The 20,884-nt window shown below is 41.2% G+C and overlaps 1 protein-coding gene and 1 long non-coding RNA gene across 3 annotated transcripts in view; one reads left to right on the forward strand and one right to left on the reverse strand.

Annotated features, from left to right (window-relative positions):
* The window catches only part of NEGR1 (neuronal growth regulator 1), a 457,176-nt gene that overhangs the window by 328,786 nt on the left and 107,506 nt on the right, over window positions 1-20,884 (reverse strand). The gene's annotated exons all lie outside the window — the stretch shown is intronic.
* Window positions 687-2,412, forward strand: LOC308587341. Its single transcript, XR_014008320.1, has 2 exons — window positions 687-854; window positions 2,164-2,412. It is a non-coding gene; the product is annotated as an uncharacterized lncRNA (long non-coding RNA).

The following is a 20,884-nucleotide window of genomic DNA, read 5'->3' on the forward strand; positions in this document are numbered from 1 at the left end:
GTACAAACAGCCATCCACAAGAAGACAAAAAGGAGCAGTCATTTCAGAGAGCCAAGGGTAGGGGAATCCCCAAATTGTGCTGAGTAAGGTTATCCATGTGAATGTCTTTAAAGTCCCAAATAGGACTAAGGGAAGCAAGCCTAGTAGAATTTTGATCATTTAAATGTACTCTCAGATGAGTTAAGAGGTGGGAAAGCTACCCATTTATTGCAGGAGCATCATTATGTATGCAGTATGCATGCAAGCGAGTGAGAATGACTGCTATCAAATTAGCTGCTAGCATTTACTCCATACTTTAAAAAGGATACAACTTCACCATTTTCAAGTTCAAAGTGATGAACAATTCAGAAATCCCATAATATAATTTCCAGCAACAACAAAACCACTATGCAAATCTTGGCCAGAATAAAAAACCAGGTTAGGCCTCACAAACAGATTTACCTTGGGAAGCCTGTTTCAAATACTGGGAATGTGAAAAGGGCACACCTCCTGCAAGAAAGGGGAGGTATGCAGTTTAAGGATGCTCTTGGTACCCAGGTGGCCTCCATGGCAAAGAGTGACGACCAGCAACTTTGGCTGGTGTGTCAGTCACTTCTTGGGCAACAATAGCTTGTCACCTGTGACTCATGTGCTGATGACCTCACATTTAGATGGTAGTGAGCATTTTCTTTGCTCTCCCAAGAAACTGGCTGTTCCTCATTGCAGGAAGACCAGTGAGTGTTGTTAATAAAAAACAGAAGGATATGTAGCAAAAATGATGGATGGAGAGATGCTTCCAGGGTAGCAATTGAGTTTTGAGCATGATAAAGGAGAAATTCACACCAGGTGGTAGTAGAAGAGAAGAACAGGAGAAGGTATGTTCAGGGCAGGGGCGGAGGAAGGGGGGCAATATGGATGGCCTGCTCCAGGTGTCATCACTGAGGGGAGTGACATTCGGTGTGCCGCCCATCCATGACTCCCAAGCCTACCCCGAGCTGTCGGGGGAAGGGGCGGAGCCACACTGCCTTGCCATCTACCTTCCCCCCTTCCCCCTTCATTTTGACAGCTCAGGGGAGGCTTGGGAGTCGTGGGGAGGTGGTGCGCCATTGCCCCTCACTCCCAGGCTACTTCCAGGGGGAGGAGGCCTCCCCCAAGCTGTCAAAAGGAACAGGGAAGGGAGGAAGGCTGCTGGCAAAGCGGCACGGCTCTCCCCCCCCCCCCGCTACCCAGGAAACAGTCCGCCATGGGCAGCTGGCTCTATCCCCCCTGGGCAGTTCGCTCCACACCCATGGGCGGCTCGCTCCCAGAACGCTCGCTGCGGCACATCCCTTGGACGCTCGCCCCACTCCCCTGGGATGCTTGCCTGGCCCCCATGGCCCCGCCCCTGAGTGCACAGCATGTGCGCCGCTCCAGGTGCCAGAGCAGCTAGTTCTGCCTCTGGTTCAGGGTTATTGACTCACTTGAGTACTTGACTTCAGGACACTGAATTCTCTTCTGCACTGGAGTTACGGGCTAGCTGTGTATGTCATGTTTAAATACCCTTTTGGTCAATTCACTCCTGGTGCTTGGTGGTGTCTGCCTCTTGATTCCTTGTCCATGCAAACAATTTGTTTCCTGCATGTGAAGCGGGGATTGTTAGCATTCACAGCCACTTCCAAATTGGTTTCAAATCCAGTTAGTCACAAAATGATAGTTTTGTTTTGATGCTAAGTAGGGCAGACAACACAGCTAAGGTTTAGTAAACGGAATTTACAGGCTGTTCAGTTTGTAGTGAATGGGTGCAATCCAGTGCTCTCTTTTATTTTTTTAAGTCGGTTATCATAGGCTTCAATAGGAAATAGTTTATACTGTGGGTTTCCTGCCAAAATCTACTCTACAAGTAAACTGAAACCAGGGAAATAAATTACTGTGCATTTTGCTCCCCCCCCAAAAAAAACCACACACGTGAGGAATCAGAAAGACACCATCTGTTAAAATAATTTTGTATTATTCGCATTGACAACAATATACACAGGTCCCAGTTTCTGGGTTTGGCTTTGTTAGTGCATGCTCTCCATTGTTGAATAATCTAGTCTTGTATATATGGCTTATCCTTGCTATTTTAACCACCCCTATCTATTTATTAAAGGGATTCATAATCATGTAACTAGCAATTGTTTGAAACATATGAAATCCACATTCCAGAGGCAGAATGAACACGGGATGAACAGCCTCATCTGGATGCTTGAACACAGAAGTGCTTCAGGGGACAAATAGTAACTGCTATGCCAGAGCAATACAAAATTGTAGAGATGCTACAATGGAATGAAAGTTAGATATGAATGTCAGTTATCTAGAGCAAGAACTTAATTGAGGGTTTCATATGGTTGTGGGAAATGACATTTTATAAATGTTAGTGGTTAATATGATTAAAGTGTGAATATGGAAACTTGACCAGGTGTTTTGTTTTTTTGAATTTGCAAATAAAATTTATTATACCTTCATGAAGGTTTTGATAATAATTCCTGTTTGTGACTCCCACTATTTTTTAAATTCAATATACTATATGCAAAATGTGGCTGATTGAAATAGTTTTAATCCAATGATTCATCAACTGATTGACTTTGATTTAAAAATATTTCATTGTTTTAAGATACGTAACTGAAACAGGGGTTAGGTAGTCATGCGCCGTACTATTATTTTGAATCAATAAATGTTTTAAACAAATAGAAAATGCTGGATAGGGTATATTCCAACTCATGACATGACTTTGCTGTTTGGATATTATATAACTAATGTGCCACCAATTTTGAAAGAAAGAAAAAAGACCTGGGGGGGGAGGGGTGAAGGAAAATGCAACCCTTGAGTAAACTGATGGAAAGTGTTATTAAAGCCAGAATGATAAAGCATGGAGAAGAACAAGACTTGCTGAAGAAGAATCAATATGGTTTCTGTAGCAGCAAGTCCTCCCTCATCAATTTTTGGGGATGTTTTGAGATTTTCAACCAACGTTGGGTAAAAAAAAAAAAATCTAACATTACATACACACTGCTGAGAACTGAATGCTTTTGAATTATGGTGCTGAAGGAGACTCTTGAGAGTCCCATGGACTGCAAGAAGATCAAACCTATCCATTCTGAAGGAAATCAGCCCTGAGTGCTCACTGGAAGGACAGATCCTGAAGCTGAGGCTCCAATACTTTGGCCACCTTGTGAGAAGACAAGACTCCTCGGAAAAGACCCTGATGCTGGGAAAGACTGAGGGCACAAGGAGAAGGGGATGACAGAGGACGAGATGGCTGGACAGTGTTCTTGAAGCTACCAGCATGAGTTTGACCAAACTGTGGGAGGCAGTGGAAGACAAGAGGGCCTGGCGTGCTCTGGTCCATGGAGTCACGAAGAGTCGGACACGACTAAATGAAAACAACAAAATACAAAAAGAAACTTTGGGTAGTCGATAGCTTAGTAATGTAGCAACATAAATGGGTAAATTCCAAACTAGGAATAATTAGGAAAGGATCTGAAAATAAAATGGCCATGCCTTACACAAATCTAGGTTGATGTGTATATGTGGCAATACATAATGTATGGGGCACACTGCCACTTGCTTAAAGGGGGGATTGGTCAAATTAATGGGGCACAGGTGGATGAACAGCTAATAGCCAGGTTAGCTAAACAGAACCCCCATATTCTGAAATTATATGCCACTCAATGCCAGTTTTGGAGGAAGCAGGCAGAGTGTGTAAAGAGAGGTATTACCTTTATGCCCTGCTTGAGGGCTTCCTGGAGGTATCTGATTCTACACCGTAAAACCAGGATATTGAACCAGATAAACCTTTGGTCTGCTCCAGCAGAGCTCTTATCCTCTTCAGCTTCAGTTGTTAGCATTTCGTCTTTTAGTTTTATGAAAAATGAATCAATTTCAATGCTTCTCCACATTAGTGAGTTTGTTTTATTTCTGTATGCCAACTGCAAATGCTCAGTTTTTAATATATAGGATGAATGAGTGACATTGCCAATATACTGTTGTACATAATTGTATTTTGGGGTGTCCATTTTAAATCAGTCCATTAAAGTAACAGATTTTATACATTAGTTTAGCTTGAGCATGGGTTGTGATAGTACCCAAGGTAGGCAGCCGCTATCCATCATTGTCTTGGGTAAGTTCTGCAGCTGTTCAGTTTTCAGCCATATTCACTTAAGATTTTGCTAAAGGCACTATCTTTCTCTTTAACAAGCTTAGCTAAGCTGTTACAAGCACATGGCAATTTCTGCTTGTTTCATATAATCTGATGGGATGAAATTCTTTTTACCTGCACTAGAAAATAATTGCTTGCCTATCTTACACAATATTCTCATATCTTATCCCATGTGGTTCGAACTGGGAGGGATTTTCCCCTGGTTTGCTTGCCTGAGCTCTGCAGTGTCTGCAGCTCTCTTTCCATCCATTTCAGAAGCTGGGAATTTCATTCTGATATAACCACAAGAGTATACATCACACACACACCTACTACTAGATGTTAAAACTTTCCTAGATGCTTAGATTTCTTCATATTTTGTTATATGATGACAGAGAACTGTTTAGAACTGGCTAAATAAGCTACCAAGCTCCTAAAATATATGTGGAACGTATAGTTTCTGTTCATCCTGGAAGTGTACTAAAAAGGGATCCTAGCATTTGAATTGGGTAGAGGGTTCAAGATGCTGAGGAAAAAATCTTAAAATACAATACAAACTCACGCGAGACTGAATCAGCCCTTGCAATTAGTCACAAAATGGCATAACAACATTAGAAGAGCTTGCTGAGTGAAGTCAATGACCCATCTAGCAGGACCAGAGTGCAAGAGCACTCCTTCCTCCTGTGGTTTCAGGCAACAGGTTTTCAGAAGCATTACTGCCTCTGGCCATGGAGGCAAAGGATAGTCATCACAGCCAGTAACCATTGAGAGCCTTTTCCTCCATAAATATATCCGTTGTTCCATCCCCTTTCAATGCAAAGGGTAGAAAGCAGGGAAGGTAGAAAAGGGCATCTTATATTTGTGAGTGTGGGATAGATCCCATCTCACTACCCAGGCAGGCAGGCTAACTTGCCTAGCCTACTCTAGAAATTGAAATAAAGCTACTTAGCAAACTTAGAAGCACAATTACCTGCCAGGAGCTCAATAGGACCTGAAGTTTGAAAATACATATTGAAGTTCTGGAATCATCAGAGATGACTTCCCTGCCTCCCTCTCTGACTTATCCCTTCCACTGACAACAACTCTTCCTGAATATATCATTTTTTTTATATAGCAAAAGGCAAGGATCATCCTTCTTTGTTTGCAATCATTCCATATGATCATGACCTTGAGCACTGGTGCGAACTCTATAGGCTGAGGTATCTTCGACCCCTCAGTATCTGTGGGGAGGGGGCCAGGCCCCCTCAATGTTGAGGTGGTGTAGGAGGCCGTGTGGAGCCAAGAGCAGTGTGGTTTAATGGCCGGCTCCTCCTGAGAATATGAGAGGAGCAGCCACTGGCTATTGAAGCCGTGCCGTATTGGACTCCTCCCGATGTGGTGACATCAAACATGCATGATGTCACACACACTCAATACGCGCTGGGCCCACTCAATCTTGGGCACAAGTTGGTACCTCTGCCCTTTGAGATCTTCTGAGGACTTGCAGCAAAAGATGACAAAACCCAGCTTTACAATAAATGTACAAGTAATTTTTTTGTTTTTCTTTAATTTTTTTAAAAAGATTTTAAATGATTTTAAAAGATGTACCTCTCCCTCCTTATGCTGGTCTACAACTGTAATAAAGTGTTGCTGTTGTACAACAATGTCTGAGTTGCAATCTCTCAGGCTGACATACATATGGATTGTGTGATTAGCCTGGTAAGAACAATGGGAGAGACTCATTGGGAGAAAACACATTTAGAGAAACTAACAAGCATTTGTAGGATACCCAGAAATGCAGCACACATTCCTAAATGGGCTCTCTCTGCACTTAGTAGGACTGGTTCTATGCTGCTTGTGTCTACATCTATTGGAAATTCTCTTTGGTGTTATTATCACAGTATGAAAACAACCTCTTGGGCTATATACACTTTCACACAAGCACTATGAGCATTGTATTAAAGGCAAGAAGTCAAATAGCCTATGATGATTAAAGGAAACCCTTCATATTATATTTGGCATATGTTTGAAGGATATAGTAAAGAAAATTTAGCAACAAGCAGAACAGAATGGGTGTTAAATGGTGTTATGGAGGAAAGGTGAGCCAGCTAGTATCCTAATTTCATTGCTTTTAAGTGGGAAACCCTGGAAGATTTGGGGAGAAAGTTGCCACACAACGTTCTCCTTCTCATCTTCAGCAGAAACATCTGAAACTTGATAAACCAACGACATTAAGAAAATGCCATTTTCATTGCGTTCCTTGCATATTTTGATGCTTTTGTGACAGTCTTTAAAATACACATAAATAAGGATTGCTCCCATACTAGAAGCACTGACAGCTGGTGACTGCAAATTGGCATCTGCATTAGATAGTTCACTTTTGGGGGTGGGGACTTTCTGGATTTGCACATACCTTTACCGGGTCTGAAGCATCTGATCTGATGGAAGAGAAAGTGACACAGTGAAGAGCACTTTCCCTTCCTTGGACAAGTTCAATTATTTATCCCCCCCTCCCCCAGCAGAGTCAGAGCTTAGCTATAAGAGGTTTCACATAAGTTCTTACATTACTCTCTCATGACAACTTGATCTGTGATCACCTCCATCTATAAAGGCAGCAAATCCACAAACAATGGTTTAATATGGGATGGCACTTTGCACCAAATCCTTGATGGTGGAAAGAAATGTGAAATATCTCTGGCCTTCAGGGCCAAGACCAGGAGTAGAACTTACTCTTCCCATTCTGCAATGTATCGATAGCTAATGTTAGGATTCTTGCTCTGTGTTTGCAGTCATGGGATTGTTGTCTATCACATGACGGTGTATGTTTTCATTCCACAGTGTGGGAAGTGACAGAGACAGGATGTTTTGTATTACTGTGTTCCGGAATGTAGGCCTATTGTCCTTTGTTTCTTTCTCTTTGCTGTCTGATGTGAAAAAGGAAGGAGCTAAGTCAGAATGCTACAAATGTATTATATGTAAATAAATGTAGATTAGCCAAATTGCTGAGCTATTGAGTCTTGTTACTTGAACCACCGATACTCTGAAGGATCCCTAAGCATGCTAATGCCTTTTGGTATTAGTCGCTGTGATGTTCAGGCTGGAGAAAGCTTTTGAAGCTCCTGAATGACCGACCAGGAGGCAGAGAACATGCCAGTAGGGCATGTATCTCTACAAGGGTCCTACATGAGAGTAGGACGATCCTAACAGCTAATACATAACTTATTGGATGACTTTCATTGTTCCCATGGTACTGGATGATCCCAAAAGCATAGGCAGGAAGAAAGGCAAGAGTAGAACCTGTGGCATCATTCAGGCTCACAGTTGCTGAAAAAGCAGAGGGAGGAAGAGATATACCGTACTTTTTATTATCAGATGGAAACAGCCAGGAGCAACTCCAGACAGAGATAGTAGCAAGTGAAGAATCCTGAGAAGCTCTCCAGGGTCCAAGATCATTCTTTTTCATGGAAAGGAATGAAGTACAACCTGCTTTCTTCATTCCAATACACTGCCTTATAGTTTTTGCTCCCTTTTCATTCCTCTGTTCATTCTATTTTCATTTTCTCCCTTCCTTCTCCCCAATTACCACCGATCTTTAAAAAGAAAACTTCTGAAATGTAAACTGGAAAGGAACCGATAATATCCAGGAAAGCGAGTAAGAATGAAATGCTTTACCCTTTAACTGTTCTTGCTTTAGGGAACAAACTGTACTCTGCATAATATTGGCATAAATCCAGATTAACTTTATTGAGTTTAATGGAGTTACTTTTGTTTAAGTGTGATAAGCATCTGGCCTTCTGACAATTGCCTCCCATTTTAGACCTAAATTTATCAATTTTCTTTTGCAAACAAAGATGGTGTTATCCTAGTCTGCCAACTGTGAAGTCTATATTTTAAATATATAGATTGCAAATGCAGATAGGTGAAACCATGGTTACAGAAGATATTATCTATGCTAAGGAATGCAGCACTAAATAAGTGGCAGACTTCTGTTTTTATCAGGAACAGACAAAGCATGCAAGCAAGAAGTGATATGGATTTGGGGTGCATGTGAAATGGCTCCAATGTAAAATATCCCCTCTCAGACATCACTACTTTGCACATGGCTTTTTAAATTGTGTCAAGTCTACAAAACAGTTTGTGTAGTGGGACCTTCTGGCAAGGGAGGGGAATGTTTTAACATGCTGTTCTCTGAACTGTGGTCCAAAATAAGCACAGTTGACAAGTATGATAGTACCACAGATATACTGCACCACACCACAATGTGAAGAACCTCTACCGGTTGAGTTAAAACATCCCTTCCTTCAATATTATTCTATTCATTTATTGCTTTTTCTCACACATATCTTGATTTTCTTACATCATGGATCCATGTGGCATACAGGTGGTCTCCAATCCAGGCACAGACCAGGGCTAGACTTTCTTAGGTTTAGCAAAGTGGTGGCTTCATGTGCCTTCAGACCATAACCTGGATAATCTAAAAGTAATCTTCGTGTTTGGCCTTCCTTGACATGGAGCTGTTAATGGTTTGGACCAACTACCACACAGCATGGCTAATCGTCAGGAATTGTGGGAATTGTACAAAAAATATCTGGAGGGTACCATATTGGAGAAGCCTGTTCTAGAACATCCCTTGTTCCTTTTCAAAATGAAATTGATTGGACAGAATAAGTTAATCTCAAATATGATATGAAGGCTTTCAAAAAAAGGATAAGTCATAAACCCTTGGGCAGGAACCCTTTTTGATATTCTAATAGTATCGTTGCTGTACAAGGTAACTGTACAGTAGTACAAATAGTAGTATGGTCACTTATATGTCAGATCAAGCCCTTGCAGTAGACTATTTAATTCAGGCATGAATTGACCCAAATTCCAGATGTAGTTTCCTTCTGATATATTTTCATGCAGAGTAATATTGATGTATTAATTTGACCTACTGATGTGTGCTTTATTTTATATTTGTTTTATGGATGAAATTATGTTGTTTTATGCTATTAACCACCATGCTATTTTTCTTAACATTGATAGTACAAATAAATGCATAAAATTCTTGTTCAAAACTCTGGAAGCTCTGGCCTGCTGGTCAAATTTGACCCACCAAGGGGTCCCAGTTTGGCCCGTGAGGACATTCTCCCCAAACCATGCCCACCCACCCCACATGATGTCAGGTGGAAGGCAGGAACCAATGTGGCCACAAACAATTGAGAGTTTAAAGTGAGATCCTAATTGTTCATTTGCTGGCGCAAAATGCACATCCACTAGTCACCAGCAGAACTATTTCCCCCCATTTTAGCAGTGGTTTCAGTGCTATCTGCTTTGTGCTACTGAAGCAAGCTCTCACCCATCCATCAACCAAGCCTAAGAAAGGCACAAATTAAACCATTCATACTAAGCAATTGCACATGCCAAACAAGGGGAGTTCTTTTTTTTAAAAAAAAATACAGCTAAAAACAAACAATTTTTTGCAATCTTGAATGCGCTCAACATTTGTTTAAGAGCCACCACTTTATTCATATTTCTTCTTTCCTTATGTAGGGGGGAAGCAGTGTAATTAAATGGATATCACTGACCTCACTTGTTTACCAAAGCATATTTTTTATTGATTACACAATTGGATTTAGTTCTTAGAAAATTATGCTAAAATTGAAACCATTATCTAAGTCAGAAAGACAGCCAAAATCATAACCATCTGGCTTTATTTTTTTAAAAGGCAAATTTAAATATTTTGATATATATGTGCACATTAGAACTCCAAGTAAAATACTGTTCACTTAATTGCCACTTTCTATGGTATCAATTTATTAAGAACTGCTGCTTTTCAAGCTGTTTAGGGTGCTCTGAATAAGTCAATGCAATCTATAAATTAGCAAAGAAGTGTCTCACTCAGGGCACAGCAAAGATAAGGATGCATTTCAAATGAATGCTAAACACATCATAGGTTGATCTATTTTGATGATCATATTAAGGAACATTTAATTATGAATGCTATGTGAGAGTGCCTTTTAAACACAACGGTTCAAAGTCAGCTCAGTGAAAGGCATGATTGGAATCTTCAGCCCACTAGAGACCAAACTGAAGAGTAGTGATGAGCAATACATATTTTATATTTCCAATCCACTGGAATATGGAGTATAAAAATCACCATGACTTTGTTCACACAGTATTCCTGTGTCCCTCAAATGCACCAGTGGGAATCTTGGAAGACAGAAGTGACCTCCTTTAATCCATTTCTGTGCTGTATTATATATAGTGTTGATAATATCCAATTACTTCCTTTAACCTTTAACCACAAGTAACACTTTAGAAAACTTGTGGTGCAAGAACTGCTTGCTTCAAGTCAAGGCTAGCAACATGCAGATGCTGGATAGGCCTCAGTTTCACACATTATCATGTTTGAACAACCATATTACATAGCAATAAAAATGTTATGGACTGATAGACCAGTGTTTCCCAACCGGTGTTCCGCGGCACACTAGTGTGCCGCCGAACATTGCCTTGTGTTCCGTGGGAGGGAGACGGGCTGCTCACCATACCCCGCGTCTCGGGCGCAGCAGCCGGCAGTCCGAATGCATCCCGAGCCGCGCTGCTCTCGCCTTGCCTCCTTCTTCGCGCCTCCTCCCGGCTCGCGCGCCGTCCCTGCGCGGATCCGTCCAGCCTCCGGCCGCCGCCGCCGCCCCCTCCTCTTCCTCTCCTTCCCCCACCCACCAACCCGCACGGCGCGCTCCCACCGCCCCCGATGGGCGCAACCACTTCCGGGTCTGCTGCAGCCGCCCCTTCCCCGCCTCCGGCAGCCGAAAGTCCCCCAGCGGAGCCCGTCTGGCCGCTCCCCCCGCTCCCTGCCCACCTCCCGGAGTTGAGGCGCCCTCTTTCGTTGCTTCGCGGGGAGGGAAAAAACTTTAACTTTTGTGCGTCCCTCCCGGCGTGACGCTGCGCGCTGACGTCACGGGGCGGGGCTTTAATGGTGGTGTGCCGCGAGATTTTTTTCCGGCAAACAGGTGTGCCGTTGCCCAAAAACGTTTGGGAAACACTGTGATAGACTATGGAACTTGTGCAGCAGCTGCTATAAATGGAGAGAAGAAGTATGGAGAGGAGAAGGAAGGACAAGTAATCTACTACATGCCTTGTGAAGAAAGAGTCTGGGCCTGTCCTGATATAGCTTTCTGAGTTTAGAAAAATAACCATGAATCATCACAGCAAGAACTTAGCAGCTCAAGGGCTGGTGGGCTGAGCAAGAAGGCACCCAAGGGCAGAGGAGTGCTATAGCTGCTGGAGACATTTCCTGTCTCTTCTGTGAGCTAACAGCAGTCAGTACAGAAAATCTGCACTGCAGGCTCTATTGACTACAGTGTAAAATGGACCAGTTTAAGCCACCAGCCAGGCAACCTTGGTGAATACTGGAGAAGCCTGGTGTTCCAGATGCATCCATTTTGTCAGCACAAGCTTGATGAGGCAGCAAGAATAGACAGATAATTTTCAGGAGTATCCAACAGCCCTTGCACCAGTGTGTCACTGAGTTGGGATTTACATCAAAGGCTGTTAGATTGCCCTGTTGGTTACTGTGTAGCAAATAAGAACTACTGAGTCCTACAGAGAAACCACCACTGATACGAACTGTAAGCAAGGAGCAAAGCATGCTCTGTGTTCACTTGACTTTTATGTGTGTACGTGTGTGTGTGTGGTGGGTCTGACAGAAAATTTGCCTCTTCCACCTGCAACTTCCACAATAAGTTACACTGTTTCCAAAAGAGATGGGGAACCTGTTGCCCTCCCATCACCCCCCAATCATTGGCCATGCAGGTTGGAATTCATAAGAGTTGGAATCCAAAAACATCTGGAAGGCCACATATTTCTCATCCCTGGTAAGACTTAGGGCCTAGTATTAAGTGATGTGACAAACCTTTTCTTAGATGTAGCACTTTAGACTACAGCTGGGGGGGGGGCTCACACTTCAATATTCTTCCATACAAAAATATATCCACGCGAAAAACCTAATGTTAGAAGGAAGGGGTTTTCCCTGATGTGTAGGCATCTTCCCCCATCACGGTCCAATGAAATGAAGAAAAATAATCTCTCAGGGAAAGAAAAAGCAAGTCCCAGATCTCTGTCTGTTAAATATTTGGCTTTTTCCTAAAATGAAATTCAAAGCAGCAACCTTGGCTATTTCCCCAGATGTCTTCATATTGTTTAAAAAAATTAATAAAGATGGTTTGAAAACTTTTATTTTATATATTCACCCATGACTGAAGTTATTGCTTGAAGTAGATAACACTGCTTGTTTAATTAGATATTTATCTTCTTAACTAGCCGTTCTAAGGGCATGAATTGGCTTTCCAGTGTTCACAAAAATTAAGATTTTTATAACAGATGAACCTTGCCTGAGCATATCGCCAAAGGGTACAAACTTATTACATTTTTGATGCAAAACAATTACCCTCTAAACCCTGCCATGTCAATCTTTTCCCAGTAGTGCTCTGATCCTAAACACGTTTGCTGGAAATCAAGTTCCACAGATTTCGAACAAACTTGTTTCTAGTCAAAGCATACAATTTGTAACCTAGCAAAAAATAGAAGAGGAGAAACATCCATGCATTTTACATCCAATTTTAACAATCTTTTGTATTATTTTCTTCTTTAAAAGTGTTAACAATGATAAACTCTTGCTTTGTTGATGTCACTTTGAATGGTGAATGAATGCATTTCTTTCATTATAACAAAGTTATGCTCTAGGCATTGCATGAACAATTAATGAGGCAAAAATGAAAATAAATTACAAATCCATTCCCTACTCCCAAACAACCCCACATATTCAGCTATCTGTAAAGTGTATGAGAGAAATATTTCCACACTTCTGGTGCCCATCAAGAGTTGTTTTTTCTCTGAGGTCACACTATAATGGCTTGCCCAGCACCATCTCCAAATGCCTGACTGCAAAGCTCTTCAAAGCCATAGGTCAGCCCTCCCCTACCTGGTGCCCTCCAGATGTTTTCGACTACAATTCTAATAATACACAGCTACTGGGCATGCAAGCTGGGGCTAATGGGATTTGTAGTACAAAACATATGGAGGGCAACAGTTTGAGCAAGGCTGCCTCAGTGGAAGTATGTTACAACTTTCTGAATTGTTTTACAAGAAGGTGCTAAGGTGTGAAATCTGGGAATTCCTGCATGCAAAGCATGTGCTCTACCACTGACCTAAATCTCAACAGGAAGTGAACTGGTCATGATAACAGAATCCTCCACTTTCAGACCACTTTCCTATCCAGTTGGGAAAATGAGATCCAGAGTCCAACAACATGTCTGGACAGCCCCTTGACTGTCACAATGGCAATAGCCTAGATCCCAAGTCACCCTGGCATTGAAACCAAAGTTTCCTCAGACAATTATCATGAAAGTCCTGATCATATCTGAGACCACCTTCTTCACCTCATGGAAGCAGACTGGAGAGCAGCAGAATAAGCAGAATCTCCAATCTGCTCCAAGTATGAATAACGAGCATGTATAGACCAAGGCGACCCCCACCTCAGCCCAACACACAAGACTATTTTGGTATTGAAATTAGTTCTTAAATGGACACAACTGGAACAACTCCAGAAAGGCATGTGGATGGACATAAATTCAAAATATTCTACAATCTTGTCCAGTGCTTTTTTGTTGTTTTTTTAAAAGTCTAGGGGTACTCTCCTCCTACTCACTTTTCCTACTCACATTGAAATACTGCCTCTCAATGAGGTCAAACTTAGATTCGCAAAATGCTTAGGGGTATGTGTATCCCTGTGTCCCCCCAGAAAAAAGCACTGATCTTGTCCATATTTCTGCATAAAGCAAAATGTCTACCGAGTTCTACAGAAAAGAATATCTCCTCTTCTCAAATACACTCCCCTGGCAAAGCTTTACTAAAGACTCTCAAAGAGATACAAGAACAGAAGAACAACAGGGACTGGAAATCTGCCATAAACTACAACTGAAATAGTATTCTGTTGCACAGAAATCAATGTACACTTTGGGATACGGCTGTCGAATAGATGGTTGGTATATATTTTTTAGCTCAATTACATTTCCTGTTTTTAAAGTACCATTATTGTACCCAATGTTCAATAAATCGTGAGTTCTAATTTTTGTTTCATGGAGCATAATTTCATTTATTTATTTATTTATTGGTAAAGGAGAAAAGAAATGAGCTAGCGTTGGCTTGTTAATGTAATTATAATAATTTCAGTATTTATCGGTCATGAACTGGGGATATTAGTTTATCTTTCCATTTTTAGTGCTTTGTTTCTAAAGAGCAACTTACTGCTCCAGGAAGATGAAGCAAACTGACATTTAAGGGGTTTTATTGGTAGGATCCAGAGGACATTCTGCTTGAGCAGATGGCAATGCAACTCATGCAAGAAGGTCTCCCATTTCCGTCAATTCCTCCTCTAGGAATAGCCCTTCATGACACACCCCATTCATTCCACATTGGCTTTGTGGAGATAGGAGGGGATTTCCAACATAAAGGATGTGACAGAAACTTCCCTTGTGGAAGCATAACTCTCAGTATCCCTTTTACATATTTTTACTCAACAGAATAATAATACAGAAAAGAACTATATTATTCATTATTACACTCATTAAATGAAAGCTTATCTTAACTGTGAATGAGTGTAATAGCTTTCATGTGAGGACTTCAGAAATATGCCCTGCCTTATTTAAAGAATGACACCAGACGTTTTGTCCAACCAACCAGAAGTTTTGTGCTTCACTACTATGGGCAGGACCATAGATCAAATAGAACAGTGTGGGGAACCTTTGAACATCCAGTTATTTCCGAACAACAGCTCCCATTAGCCCTAGAAAGCATGGAAGTTTTAGTTCAGTGGGTCCCATGGGTCCCAGGCTCAAGTCTTGGCATATCCATGTATTATCCATTTTTGACTGGCCCTTTCCAATCCCTAACTCCCAGTATTATACAGTAACAGTGTAGCAGGGTGGCAACAAGAGAACGGGCCTTTTCTGTGGTGGCTCCCCAATTTTTGAATACTAATCTTCCAAGAGAGGCTCACCTGGTACCATCACCACATGTCTTTAGTTGCCAGGCAAAAACATTCCACTTTACCTTGCCCTATAGCTATTAAATTACCTATGGTCAGTGAATGTGTGGGAGAATGGATTGTTATTATAACTATTTTATTATTAGGTTGTCTGTCATTATGTTTTATATATATATATATATATATATATTGTTCATCACTGATGTTCTGTATTTTATTTTTAATATTTGTACACTGCCCTGGGATCTTATGATAAAGGGTGGCACAACAACAACAACAACAACAACAACAACAACAACAACAACAACAACAGAAAAACACCCCACTACCCACCACCAAGGAATGTGTTATTTGATTTGGATAAAGCCATACAATCGTAGCCATTCATAGATTTTCAGCATAATATCACCATCTCTGTCATAGCTGTCAACTTTTCCCTTTTCTTGCGAGGAATCCTATTCGGAATAAGGGAATTTCCCTTAAAAAAAGGGAAACATTGACAGCTATGATCTCCGTACAGGGAGCTCCTTTCAAGTCCCTTATACCTAAGGGGCTCAAGTGACTATGCAGAGCAGGAATGTCAGCTAAAGCATTCATGACAGATGGCCACACAACCTCTGCTTAAAAACCTCCAACGAAGGAGAGTCTACAACCTCCTGAGCAGAATGAAAGCTACCTAGGACATAAGAAGCTGCCTTGTACAGATTCTGACCATTTATCCATCTAGCTGTGTATTGTCCGAAAACTGACTGGCAGTGGCTTCTGGCAGTGGGTTTCTGTCCCAACCCACCTGGAGATGCTCAGGACTGAACCTTGAACCATCTGCATGCAAAGCAGATGCTGTACTGCTAAGCTACTGACTGTTCCCCACCTGAACAAACTATGCCAGTGCAAATTCACCGACAGAATGTGCCACAGCAGAAGCACAAGGAGACACTCTAATGGATGAGCACACGCCAACAGTAGCTCATTACAATTAGGATTACAGGATCAGTCAGTGCTTCACATCAGATATGAACACATATATAATGGACTGTAGCACTTATTTTAGCATTTGACTTGTTGCTGCATTTGTTTCACTTGCTTGCATGCTTCTCATTGCTGAGTAAAATGACACTGACATTAAATAAAAAAAGAACTTACCCATATTCAACATGCGCTTGCAAATTGCTCTGCCTTCTCTTTCCCTTTGCTGCATAAATGACATTATAGCCTAAGAATATATTGTTGTGTAAATACAGTGCTTTTCCCAGCCCACAAAACAAAGTTGTGGTTTTTCTTACAAATGCTATCTTGCAAAATCCCAGGCATCAAGATGTATAAATCAATATTATTTTAGGGAACTACAAGGGCATAATTTAAAACAAGGCCAAGTGTTATTTTTTTTAAAGAGAACCTTCCCCAATTACACATCATTTTAGACACATTTCTATTAGTCTTTCGTTAACCTCTCAGAAATTCACTCATAAATACATTGCTCCCTAATTAATCAGCTGCTTTGGTATTGTTCCTACATAGTAAGAACAGAAGTCATTTCTGATTATTAGAACTTTGTTCCCTGAGTAAATATATATATAGTTATACAGCACCACATGCCAAGTCAGCTGAACAAATAATCAGTATTGGGCTTTCTTTCATGTCAGCAGTAATTTGCAACTTAGAGCACATTAATAATTTTGCAATTAAGTTTTGCACAACCAGCCCCATTACCCAACACTTGCACAATATTGCTGGCACTTCCAGCTGCTGCAGAATAGATTAAATGGTTTTGAGGCAACAACTGTGAGGGTAAACCTGAGCATGATAACTAAGGATTAGAGGACCCTGTTAGCACAAAAACTGGTCTGATGCTCTTGACATCTTAGCTTCTAGTCAAGCACTGGCAGGATACATGACTGACAGAATGTGTTCTCAGTCTAGTGGGTTGTGCATGCCTGGCCTAGCCAAGCTCCCCACCCTCTCTCTTCAAGTGCTATTATTCTCAGCTGCTTACAAAAACCACCAGCCCAGTTAGTTGGTTTTTTCAGGGAGGAGGGGGAGATTTACAGGTGAGTATTAGTCACTCTTCTTACCCATTCCTATGCAACACCAGACTGTTGGGGGGAGAGAATGACATTCTGGCTTGTGAACAAGTGGGCTGCTTTTTTATTTTATAGATCATTTATATCTCAACTATCCTCCAAGGCGTTAAAAATGGTGGACATAGTTCTCCCTCTCTTCATTTCAGCCTGCCAACAATCCTGTGTGTGTGAGAGTGACTGATCCAAGGTCACCCAGTGAGCTTAATGGCTGATTGGGTATTTAAACCCAACTCTGCTAGGTCCTTGTTCAACGCTAACCCCTGTACCACATTGACACTCTTGGTTTGCCCACAGTGATGGCAGCTGTGCTGATGGAAATTGCAAGGTGATAAGGCCAGGAAGTTCACATGCATGGCCTGCAGCTCTAGTCAGCCCCATACACCCAACTCCGTGACAGTCACTGAGCCTTGCCACTTTGCCCCAGTATGCCCTATGCTGACTCCAAGCTTCATGCTTATTCATGAGTAAACCCACCTGTGTCCAACCAGGTTTACTCTCTAGTAAATGTACAGGGTGGCAGCTTATTGGGATTTATTGGTAGCAGGAATGTCCTTTATTACCCAAGTTGTAGTCACTTGAAACTGTTTTAATATCCCCATGTCATGAAAAGTGGTATGTCTTACTATTGCAGGCGGCAGGGAGGGAATCCCACTCAGACAAAACATTTGGAAATTTGTCATTTTATGTGATAAAATTGACAGACTATTTTCCATCTGAATGTATCCAAACATACCATAGTATAGAGCAAGTCACGGAAAGTGAGAGAGGCAATACATTCAAAATTACTAATTCTTAGCAGGCACATGTAGAACGACATCATATTGTGTGAAGACTTTTCACTAGGCAATGCCATCTGCTCGTCCTCCTTTAATATTGCTGCCATACTGATTTTTTAAAAAAGCAATAAAACATGATATATGACTGAAATTTATATACTGGTCTGGAGTTCCCCATTTACTTAAACAGACATCCCACTTTGTCCTAAAGGCTAAGGACAAAAAACAGAAACAAACAAATCATAAATACATAGATTGCACCTGAGTTGACATTTCATTAAGAGCAGAGCTGTGTACACAGAAAAAGGTTATACATAGGCAACCTCAAACTACCATATTGGAACAATTCAGATAATCTGGCACATGCTTATACTTCTGCTGTTACATACATTTTACATGTTACATTGATACAACTGGTGTTTCAGATCATGCTCCAGAATCTTTGGCTATGCAGTTAATGATGATGTTAAACCTCTGGTTCACGATGTTCACGATGTATTTCACTTCTGAACAATAAAATTAAGAAAACTAAGCGAAAAGATGGGAGCTGAACTTCAGGAATACTGTGAAAATAATGAGGGTACAACTGTTTCATGTGGTATTGAATGGGAAGCATGAGGTAGGATTATAGCATATGCCTCCCAAGAGAAATGGTTTTTGAATGTGGCCTTTAACAGCAGGTGTAATGGCTCCACATTTTGGCAGTTGAGGGAACATGGAAAGCATTTAAACCAACATTTTAAACCAAAAGGGTTTTGAATTTATAAATAAATAAACTTTTAGTATGCATTAACCAACTTGGTAGCGCAAACAAGAAGAGACATTACATGCAAGGTCAACATGCAATGACATGACTGGAAAGTACTAATTTGTTTCCCCACCTCCCTCCCTCAACTTTCTATGGTTTCCCCTGCTCTCTGATAACATTAAGGCGATACATTTAATAGATTCCTTTCATTTTACTCATGGCCAAGTGTGGGAAATGCTCCATTTTTTACATTTACTAATGCTGTTTTGTGTGATAATGAGAAACGGTGCATCACATGGCAAAAAATTATGTTCCACAGAATTCTCTCCTCCCACGAACACGAAAGTGACACTTATGAGCAGTTTTCATTATATTTTGCACTCAATATAGATTTTAAAAATACAGCTCTGCAGTTACCCTTGAAATGCCAAACTATACTGATTGCTGTTCTTCCGTGGAAGTAAGGGATCAAGTAATTTGGGTGCATTAATTAAATTGGTGTAGAGTATTCTGGAAGCTTCTAATAACTTCCCCCCCCCAAAAAAAGAGGAACTTAATGCCTTTTCCCCCAGGCCTTGGAAAATTGACTGCCCCTCCCCACTTAATGGCTCTCTTTATCTCCATTCGCTTTCCCCAAGACACTCCTAGAAACCTCATTTGAGCTGTGAGGTTGCCACACATCAAGCAACGATGCTGAGAAAGAACAACAAAAATCAATGCAAGAACAGGGTTGTTGGTTTTTTTGGTTCATTTCTACAAACTGCATGTTTGCTTATTTTAATTATTTATTAAATTTATATACTTGAAGATCATAGGGTGGTTTACAGTATAAAAACACAAAATACATAACGTAATGATAAAACAACAGCACCCCCCCCAAACCTGCCATATTTTAAAGGTCATAGATTGTTTAATCAGCCAAAGGCAGGGTCGAAGAGGAACGTTTTTGCCTGGTGCCTAAGGATATGTAATGAAGACACCAGGTGAGCCTCCAGGGGGAAAGCATTCCACAAATGGGGGCCCATGGTAGAAGAAAAACTCTTGTTATAAATTCTGGCTTGATTCCTGAGAACTGTGAATGGATAAGATGCTTTCAGAAAAGGGCCCTCTTCCTTTCCTCCCCACCCCCTTTTAGTCCCCAAAGTTTCTCTAGAAGAAGAGGACAATATTGAACCATGTGGTGTGAGCTGTGTGTGTCTGTGAGGTGTCTTTGCCCAATATTGAGTGATTCCTCAACCCCAAAAACCCTGAGCGCTACATTCCATGCTGCTTAGGAGGGTCCCTGACTCTCTGGATAGGCCTTTCAGGGAGGAGAGGAGAGGAGGGAAAAAACCTTCATGAATTTCCAGACCCAACTCTACATCTAAGCTGAAGTCATTATTAAAACTGTTTATATTTATACCATAGGGATTATCTATTGATCATTTGAAGTTGTGTGCTTCTATTAACTTTACTTGGAGTACATCAGTGCAAGTCCAAACACATCTAAAAGAACAGCATTACAGTGGTGCCCCGCAAGACGAAATTAATTCGTTCCGCAATTTTTGCCGTCTAACGAATTTTTCTTCTTGCGAAGCACGGTTTAAACGGTTTAACAAAGTCGCGAGACGTTTTCGTCTTACGAAGCAAGCCCATAGGGGAATTCGTCTTGCGAGGCAAATCGCGAATGAAAAAACCTTTCGTCTAGCGAGTTTTTTGTCTGGCGAGGCATTCGTCTTGCGGGGCACCACTGTAGATACATTTCCAACACTAGTGCAAGATTCCAAAATCACTGCATATCTCAGAATGCTTGTTTGTGGACACCACAGTATTTGCATGCACTAGCAGACATCCCAATAGAAGACTCTGGAAAAACATAATTTCGTAAAGTCATGAACACAGGATCAGCAACTGCTTGTCTTCATATCCCCTTCTTTGCACTCCTCAAATGCATTTTTTTTTAGCAAATTAACTTTTGCAGATTTTTTCCCTATTAATACTGTTTCTAAACAATGCATGACCATGTGTAAACAAGTGAGATAGCAGGAAATCATTTTATATCATTTGGATATAAAGTTACTCTTGCAAAGCAACATTAAACAACTCCTCTGTTTAATAACATATTGGCATTTCAACAGCAACTTGATCTGTTTGTGATAT

The sequence above is a fragment of the Podarcis bocagei genome, assembly GCF_964188305.1.
Source record: "Podarcis bocagei genome assembly, chromosome: 5".
Lineage (NCBI taxonomy): Eukaryota > Metazoa > Chordata > Lepidosauria > Squamata > Lacertidae > Podarcis > Podarcis bocagei.